General features: G+C 40.5%; 1 long non-coding RNA gene across 1 annotated transcript in view; it reads left to right on the top strand.

Annotated features, from left to right (window-relative positions):
• Positions 1–356: 356 nt before the first annotated feature.
• The window catches only part of LOC122765179, a 78664-nt gene continuing 69288 nt past the window's right edge, over positions 357–9732 (top strand). The window contains exon 1 of the long non-coding RNA XR_006359933.1: positions 357–453. This is a non-coding gene — a long non-coding RNA (uncharacterized LOC122765179). The remainder of the gene's footprint in view (positions 454–9732) is intronic.

Here is a 9732-nt window from a genome sequence, read left to right as displayed (position 1 = left end):
TCGTGTGGCTCTCTGTGGTTGTTCTGTGTCAGGTCTGCCTATGACTTTTTATTTTATTTTGTAATTATGTTAGGTTTTGACTTAATATTGCATTTTTTTGGAAATGTGGATTTTGAGCTGTTCTCTACACGGTTGGTGTCGTGGTTAGTGCTCTTGCCTTTGCAGTAAGAAAATGGATGTTATTTGGGCAGTTAAAGCTATAGTTGGTGTTTTATTTTGTAGTACATGCCCTTGTGTGTCTGGTCTGGTTTACTTCCTGTTTTACTTTGTAGCATTGCTTTTACTTCCGGAGCATTTGGTTGTTGGTTTGTTTTTTCCCCCAGTTCATCCACACTTTATGGTTCTCATCTGTGCTGTTAGCACATGCTTGTCTGGATGTCTTCACCTTTGTTTACTGCTAACCTGAACCAAGTAAAGAAAGGACTGGAACTAAACCTGCATTTGATCCTCACAGTGAGTTTGTCTTATTTTGCATTTATTTGGGGTTTTTGGCTGCATGCTTTTTTTGAAATATGTGCGTCTCATTGTAGTTTCATGGTTGTTTTTCTGTCTCTTTGTGGTTGTTTTACACCAACATTATTAACAGACACTCCTCTTGGGTGCCTGCATGGCTCTGTGTCTGTAATGCTGCTGGCTCTCATGGCACTGGAGCATTTTGTAGACACAACACACACATGTTTGACTTATTGGGTAACCACAAGTGCATTCAGCGTTGTAACTCAGTTCTGTAGTTGCAGAGCCGCAGTGTCGTGGTTGTTTGGTTGTTTGGTTGTTTGGTTGTTGGCTGGCCTGACTGACTTCCACATGATGTGAAATAAGAATACCCGTGCTTAGATTAGTGGGCCTTCATTTGTCAATCTGCTTACTTATTGTGTTGCTGCTGGTATTATTGAGAGCTTCTTGATATCTTGACATGATGAGTGTTTTGTTCTGTTAGCACAGATGACTTTTGCATTTATGTTGTTGTTGTTTGTGACGCTGACTTCACCCTCAGTGTTGGAGACAGAAATGTCTTCTTAAGAATAGCAGTACTTTATTTGACTTACTTGAACATTATTCATTCAGTACAACATAGATCCGTCAACAGAGATCATTCTGGGTGCAGCTCACATTCACATTCAAAAAACACTTGTCCTCTACCAGCAGAGTTTGTGTTTATAGCCAGCAGAGAGAAAGATAAGAGTCATGATTCACGTGAGGATGAAACTGGCACCTCTTGACTTGACCCTTTGACACCGAGCGTATCGCAGATGACACGTTTGCACATGCGCACTTAATTATGCCGCGTTTCATGAAGCCGGCGAATCAGCAGCTTTGTCACCAGAGAGGAAAGAGACAAAGACTCAAACAAATGTTATTTTAAATAGGTTTTATACTGTTCAAATTTCAAATTAACCATTCAAAATCTGGCGTTCATGTAGTATAACTACAGTTTTGTTTTTGTTTTTTTTAATAAAACAGTATTTTAACATGTAGTAACTGCCAAACATTGAAGGTTATTCTGGAAAAAATGGGCAAAATCACTTAGTTACAGGACATTTTCTGGCCTTTTTATGGTTAAAATAAGGAAAAAAGTCCAGACGGATTTTAAGGCTTAGGTATTAAAGGGGTAAGAGGAAAGAAATATGAATTTTAACTCGGCTTGATGCAAAAATGGAGCGTCCTCAGTGGTGAAATGAGTAGGTCTAACTATTTACATCATAAAATATGGGTGTTGCTTTTAGCAGCGTGTCCTCACAGGTGCTGCACAACCAGCAAAGTGAGTGAGATAAAGCAGACACCTGCATCAGATTTGCTCACCGCCTTTGTCTAAGCGCAGCTGTGAATAGTACTGATATTAACGACGGCTGTGTCGTGGATATTAGCCTGCATTTAATAAGGGAAGACATTTCCAACTTATGTGGCAGAGAGAATTGCTCAGTATAAACACAGACTATGTGAATCATTTCATCTGCTCTGCTCCTCTTCAACTCTCCCCCAAATTTTAGGATGTAAATAAATGGGCTATAAAGTTAAACGCAAAGAAAATAATTATGTTTGAAGTGCTGTCTCGCACCTCGCAGCCTGCGATCCTTTCAGTGCCCCAGGAAACCGTGTGAGAGGGTGAGAATGCACAAGAAGCAGCATGGGACTGGCTCACTTGTTTCTTAATAGGTTTTGAAATTCCTTCACTGTCGTCTTAGTGTGTGTGTGTTTGAGGGGGTGTTCGTTTATAAAATAATACTAGGGCTGTCAGTGTTAACACTTTTTTTTTGTTTGAATCACGTGAAGTGTCTTGCTGCTGATCTTCGTGTTCTGCTGCAAGAAAAGAACAAGCTAGAATACAGTGTGACTGAGAAAAAGACGGCGGATCAATCCCAAAGTTAGGCAGTGAAATTCATAAGTAAATGCCGCTGATGAGAGTTGGTGAGGAGGAATTCTGTTTCTGCAGCTCTGTGTCGCAGAATTACTCCGTACCCTCTATTAGTTTAGACTGTTTTGCCCGAGTTTAGACTGGAACTCCGGCAAACTTTGAAAATGACTCACGTCACACACTCGGATTTGAAATAATCAGATCATAAAGTAACTTTATTTGCATTAGTTTGATTGTGTATGTTGCTTTACATTGTTAATCATGTTGTCTAATAATAGGGAAAAGGACTGATTTTGAGATATTTAATTAGCAGTTTGATTTAAGCTTTAAAGTGATTGTGATTTGTGTTGTAATATTATGACTTTCTCTCCCCTCAGTTATACGAACTGTATTCAATTCAGAAGTTTGCCATTGTAAACGTCTCTTGTATTTCATGGAACACAATAGGATAAAAGGATGAAATATTAAGAGTTCACAGCCCTCCATCATGAGAATTGTTTTTCCAAAACGTTTTTCTTGGGGAAAAAAACCAACAACATTTAATCAACAAATATTAAAATAACCTTGTGAATGAAAAAGAGAGGCAACACAGAGTTTCAAAGCTAAACCAATCCATTCAACAATGACAGGAATGTTCACCGGTGATTTCTATTCTTATTGCGTCTGTAAACACGTAGACACTCGGTGAAGTTATGAGCACTAACTTGAACATGACGTTGGCATTTTAAGGTTAAACACTGAGAATCTCATCTCCTGAATGTCGGGTCAGTTCTCCACTAAAAAAACTCAATTGCTGAGCATCATTTCAGTCTGTCACGATCCCAACACATATCTTTGATTCATTTCAAGGCTTTTCATTTTTCTGGACTTCATTTGAATTTTCAGTTCCCTGATTTGCTTTGAGTTTTATTTATTTGCTCTTGTGGATTTCCTGCCACCTGTCACTTTATCACTCTCTGGTCTTTGGCCGTTTTCTCGCCTTTTTGATTACCTGTCCCGTCCTAATTAGTTTCACCTGTGTCTCCCCCTTCCTCGTGTGTCTGTGTGTGTGTGTGTGAGAGTGTATATGTATTTATATATATATACATATATATATATATATATATATATATATATATATACTCACCCTTTTCCCTTTGTTCTCTGTCCGATTGTCTGTTTTGCTTTCCCCTGTTTCCTTATTGTGATTCTGGTTTGCTCCTCACATCTTATCCCCCGCATGGTTTTGATCTATTTAACTAACTAACCCTTGTGCTTGGCTTTCCTTACTTTGTTCTTGTTTTACTTTGGCTCGAGTCTGCATTTGTTTCATTGATTAAAAGGATTTTTACCTGCAGTAGTAGTCCTGCACTCGGGTCCTATGTGACATCTTCGATGCAGTCTGATGTCAAAAAAAGGGAAAAGCTGAAGAAATCAAGTCACAAATCTTCCTGCATGAAGTACTGTGAATAATATTACATGAAACCATATAGTTGTTCATTTACTTGTTTAATACTGTCACTAGTTGGAGAGTGAGAGGTGACCATATAGATTATCAATTCATTATCAGGTGGAGCTGGAGCCACTTCAGCTGACATTTGGCGTGAGGCAGATTACATTCTAAACAGGTCACCACTCTATCACACAGGTGCAGAGACAACCATTCACATTCACGTACACGTTTTTGACTTTCAAATAAACCTAACCCCAATCTGCATGTCAATGGACTAATGGACTGTAAGAGGAAGCCGAACCTACTGGACTTCATATTTGTGAGACCCCTTATTGAAGTTGGAAATATGTCAAATAAGACAAGACATAACTTTATTGTTAGGATTAACTCAGAAATGCAAATTGGTGTGTGAGATTTAGTCTTAGAGAACCGCACTCGCCTCCATTGTTTGTTTGATTGTCGATTACATCAGCACATGCATGTAGACAAAGAGTTCCTGAGATTCTCATTCTTATTCTTGTCACGTGGCCACATAATGGATATATTTCTGAAATGACACAGATTTGATTGGAAACCTGGGAATGTCAATTGGATTTCAGTTCTGAGTCACCTCAGCCTGGAAATCTGAACATAACCTGAGGCCATACGCACACGGGAACGTAACGAAACAATCTTTTTCCTTGTCGTTTTGTAAAGTCTTCCGGGAAACGCGGCATCGTTTCAGGAAATGTCTCCATCCACACGAAACCCCCCTCAAAATGCTGTAGTACATATGCCAGGCCTGTGAGTGGCGCTGTAACACAGCTACACCAAAAAACGGAGAAGAAGACGTTGTTCACGTTAAAATGTATTTAATAACACAAACAGAGACGGAGGAAAATGAAGCAAACAGGCCAACAGTACTGCCAACTTAGTGACTTTCTCAGTATATTTAGGAACTTTTCAGACTCTCAGTTACTTTGTTTTCAAAATAGTGATGGCGACAAATTTAGCGACTTCCTGGCATGACACTAATAACCACTTCTGCTCATGGATGTATTGTAGAATATTGTGTGACAAAGTAAAAATGAAATGAAACTAGGTTTTGTTTTCTGCTCCTTTTTATGATTCAGGTTCACTGTTAATCTTTAACACTTATTTTTTTTTAATCACTCGTCGCTATGGACAGGAAGTGTTCTAGTGATATCTAGCGCTCTACATGTACCGTGAGTGTCTTTTACCTGCTAGTAAATTAAACACAGCAGTGTCTGAAACAATTTCCATCTTTTTATTTTTCTCTTTTGACTGAAACAGTTTATACTTTGGTAAGATATGCCTAAAAAAAATATAAAAAGGTTACTTGTAATAACTTTGCTGCTTTCCTCAACTAGATTATATTATCCAAGAAAGAATTTCCTCCAGGGAACATTGTAAAATCAAGTTTCTTCTTCTTGCATGAAAGACAGATGTGGTGTATGACTCGTAATTTGTACTGAATGTTCCAGTTTGTGCGCTGCTCAATACTGCAGAAGTTCTCTCACTCAGGCTTCCCCGCGATTCATGTGTGATGAATTCTGCAACAGTTCAGTGTTTGGTGGAACTTTTCCCCTTTTGTCCAGTGCCATACAAATTTAACAACGTTTTAGGGCTGCTTGCAGTTTGAACAGTCACATGAGTCTGAAGTTCAGGCTCCAGTGTAACTGCAGTTCAAGTTCGAAAAGAAGACGGCGTATATTGTTGGTAACATTTGCTTCGGTTCGGATTTAGATCCAAGCACCGTTATTTTTACATGTCGTCATCACACTGCACTGATGAGCATGTCGTGTTTGTCTCCTTGTTCTGTGACACACAATCTCGCGGTACATCAATAGCTGTCTGAGATGAGACCTCCATTACTGGTTTTGTGTTGCATGCATGTAAGGCCCGTTGCCAGGAAGTGTCGCTTGCAGCTCTAACCTGTGTCTCCACACATATGCTGCTGTCGGCGTTATTGGACAGCTCCTGCAGCTAATGGCGTTGACGCTCAGTGGCTGAAAACCGATCCATCACGCAGGGAGAAAAAGGATGGTGAGTGAGGGAGGAAGGAGGAAGGGAGAGGAAAACAATGGTGTGGCTGTTCTTCATAGATTTAACATACTATTCATTACTGTCAGGCCTCCTGTCATATGTCCACTGGGGGACCAAACCTTCGCCAAACTCATTTATGTGTGGATGTGGCTTATCATAAAGATTCCAACTACAGACAGTCGGAGACACGCGGATGAGTGAATTTAATAGTTGCATTTTGATGGATGTGCTTAACAGAGATGGTGAATAAACCCTTCACAGGGAGCATTTGAACCCTAAAATGTTATTGCAGGATAAAATGTGTTGTACATATTGTAGAAAGTCAAAAATAGTACATATAAGAATATACAAGATAAACGTACATAAAGTGAAAGGAACATTGTTTTAGAACAGTGTTTCCCAACCCTGGTCCTCAGGGACCCCTGTCCTGCATGTTTTAGACGTTTCCCTGCTCCACCAAACCTGATAGATTTTTATCAACTTACCATCATTAGTTTTTGAGTTATTACCGTAGATGCAGGAGAAGACAGAGTGGTATGGCCGTACTTTTTGCCTTCCAGAACTGCATTGAAGCTTCGAGTTTTGTAGGCCTCCGCTGGATCTCCAAATCAACATGTTTCTAAGACGTAACCCAAAAAACCCTCGTACTTTCAGTTTCACCTGATTGTCAGTGTCCCTTTCACTTCTTTTTTTGCAAACAGGTGTCTACACACGCAAATGCAAAAGTGAAAGAGTGAATAAAGTGCCATGACTCATACATGTTGCGCCTGGGATGTTTCATGACCAGGGTAATTAATTGAAGGTGTATTGAAATTGAAATGAATCGAGTTCATGTCGAGTACGTCAGCTCCCCGCGTGTTTAAATCAAGCACTGCCAGTGTAGGGAATGAACCAGCCTTTGCTGCTATTTGCAATTTGTGTCAAACACTTGTCATGAATGTTGGCTCATTAAAGCCGTCTATTTTACAACCTTATTCCCTGTTGTACAAATACAGTGTTTGACACATGTCACAGCATGGTCACAGCTACTGGAAAAAAACAAAGTATCTGTGTAAACAGAACACACACACTTGCATTTAATGGCAATTAAAATAGATTGTGTGTTTGACTATTGGAAATATGAAATAATGAAGAATGAAGTTGAATGATGCTGAGATTTTGTTAAAATGCAACATGATCTGTTGGTTCTTTTATAAATATTCATTTGATGTGCTTTAATATATGTTCTCGTATTTATAAACAGCAGCAAATAATATCTGAAATTGTCTATAAGCAATGAACTGGAAGGGTTTCCCTTCGAGCTGTGTTGAATAGTAGACTTTTTCTCTTTCCTTTTGCGTTTTATTTATTTGTTTGAAGAATAGTGTTCAAATCCCTCAAGTTTAAGTCGGATTCCATCGCTGATTTGTGATTACAAGAGTCAATTAAGGTCAGAGTGAGGTAAATGCAATCTGAGGGCTGCTGCTGTAATTTGTGTGTGCATTGTCAGCACCATATGAGCAGAAAAAAAAAGGAATAATGTGGTGTTTACATCAGTCGATATGTGTGTGTACACCAGGCTTTAGAAGTGTTGGGAGAACACACAAGTCTTGAATAGATCATATACATAGATGGAGATTGTTACATCATCGTGGAATCACAGAGCAGAATAATCTGGACTATGGTTGACTTGTGTTTATGGATTGCCGTGCCAGATGAGATTACTTTGAGGAACACATAGTTCAGCAGATCCAAAAGACGCTCTAGTGGCAAGCGTTTAGTGATTTGAAATTTGATTCGGGGCAGCCATGGGCATCCAGTTAGTGGCCACAACACAGTGACGAATGCCCTTTAAGGCTGATTGAAGATCTGATGTTCCATCACATTTTGGACCATCTGGTGACCGGATAGCATGTGACCACTTGTAAGTACAGGTTTTCTCTCTCGTGGAAGGTGACGTGAAGTCACGCTGTTGTATGGACGCCTTGTTGCTGCGTCGGAAAGCAAAGAGGAGTTCATACAATAGCACGACTTCCTGTGCAGCAAACGTTGTTGTTTGGAGGGAGAGGTGATGTGGGGGGGGAGTGGAGTGGCTGTGATTGACTAGCAATCAGATCTTGATGTGGACACTGGAGACACAGGTTAATACCATGTGGTGAAGCGCTATCCAATTGCTCTCTGATCACAGAAGAAGATGAAGAAGATGTGGACGGTCGTTGCCGTATAGTCGAGGCAAGAGATATCCGTTGCCTGTAACAGGAGTTGGGAGGGCTGCGAGACGATGAGAGCGGCAGTGTGGTCTGAAAAGGAGCTGATCATTAAACATTAGACCCAGGTTCTTCTTGACCTTTTGGTGCGAGAGGAACAAGGAATTTGAACGTCGATATCACGACTGAGAGATTGATTGACTCTTAACGAACAATCCACTCTTATTTTATCCAGCTTTGTTTAGATAGTGGCATTTATTCACAGAGTCAATGTGTCTCGGCGACAGGCTCAATCCGTCTCATCGATTCAACGCGATTAAACACATTACCACTGGTTTTGAACAAACAAAAACAAAAACCTGTTTAAACTCGTGATTTAACTGCTTTTTTTTCTCTTTTTTTTTAAAACCTGTGGCGATGAGATATTGGAGGTGCTGATCTTTACCTCGGCCACTCCACACTTGGCTGCAAACTGCCCGAGTGTGTACACCGTAGGTCACGCAGTGAAAAAGCCAACTGAGTCTGCAAAAAAAATAAAACTGACGACGCAAGCACTGAAATGAGTGGGGGAGACATTTCTGTTACATGATGGTTTTACAGAGTTGCATCAGCAGCTGAAGACCAAGCCCGCAGACCAAAGTGTTTACACATCAGTGGGATCACGCCACGTTCATCTGTTAATCAGGTGCACCTGTCATTTTGTTTTGTCACCGGTGTGCAATCAGCTGCTTCTGACATCAGTTTGTCCTGTCTTCCTCTGTAATCATCCCCCTGGGCTTCGTTTCATGACAAGCGTAAGAGGAGTAGCCTTGGAAAGCGCCAGTGTTGCCAGAAACCATATATCAGCCACGGTGATACAGAGATAAAAAAAAAGAATGATTATCAATATCTCCGTGTAGCAAGCATCTTAAATCAGATTTAAAAGAGAAATTTGACATGTTTATATTACATGGGGGGCACAGTGTTACGCATTGTGACAAAGTTGTGTCAAATTGCTCATACAAGATACAGTATATGTAACTGTAGGGATGCAGTTCCTTTTTATATTTTTCTTCTCAGTTTATTTAAAGGCGACATAGAATGCTTGTATCACACATATATGTTAGTTATGGAGGTCTACTTACATATATTAACTCCTTTTCATGGTTAAAAACCTCCTAATCGCTGCAAACGAGCCGATCAAAATATCTCCTCACTGACGCTCTCGTCAGCCGCACTGTTTCAGACCGAAACCACACCCCCAGAATGTGGACTGTGTTGTGATTGGCCAGCCAACGAGAGCTTTCCCACTGTCCTGTGATTGGCCAGGTACCTGGAAGTGACGTAATAGATAGGCCAGCTCTCAGATACACAGCTCCCCCTCTGGCACGGTGGATGCTCTGCATCTCAGTAGCTACAACGAGAGTAGTTCTTCTTCTTCTGCGGTTGAATGTACGCAACCGGATGTGCCCGGACTAGTGCCCGCACCAGGAGGCGCTACGGTGGTGAGGATTTCTGATGACGACATCAAATTAAGGAAGTGCCGATCCGCTTCGCAGAGCCCAGGAAAACAATACAACACTATTTACTCAGCAGTGGCTGAACTGTTTGTTCTGAAACTTAAGGATTTCATAAACGAGGTAATGACGCAGATAAACACACAAACGCAGCGTTAATTGGAGCTTCCGGTCTATGTGGGCTTTAAATGCAAAGCAAAACATGTTGTTTCTGTGTTT

Source organism: Solea senegalensis, linkage group LG2 (assembly GCF_019176455.1).
Source record: "Solea senegalensis isolate Sse05_10M linkage group LG2, IFAPA_SoseM_1, whole genome shotgun sequence".
Taxonomy (NCBI): Eukaryota; Metazoa; Chordata; class Actinopteri; order Pleuronectiformes; family Soleidae; genus Solea; species Solea senegalensis.
This window is presented reverse-complemented; position numbering and strand designations above follow the sequence as displayed.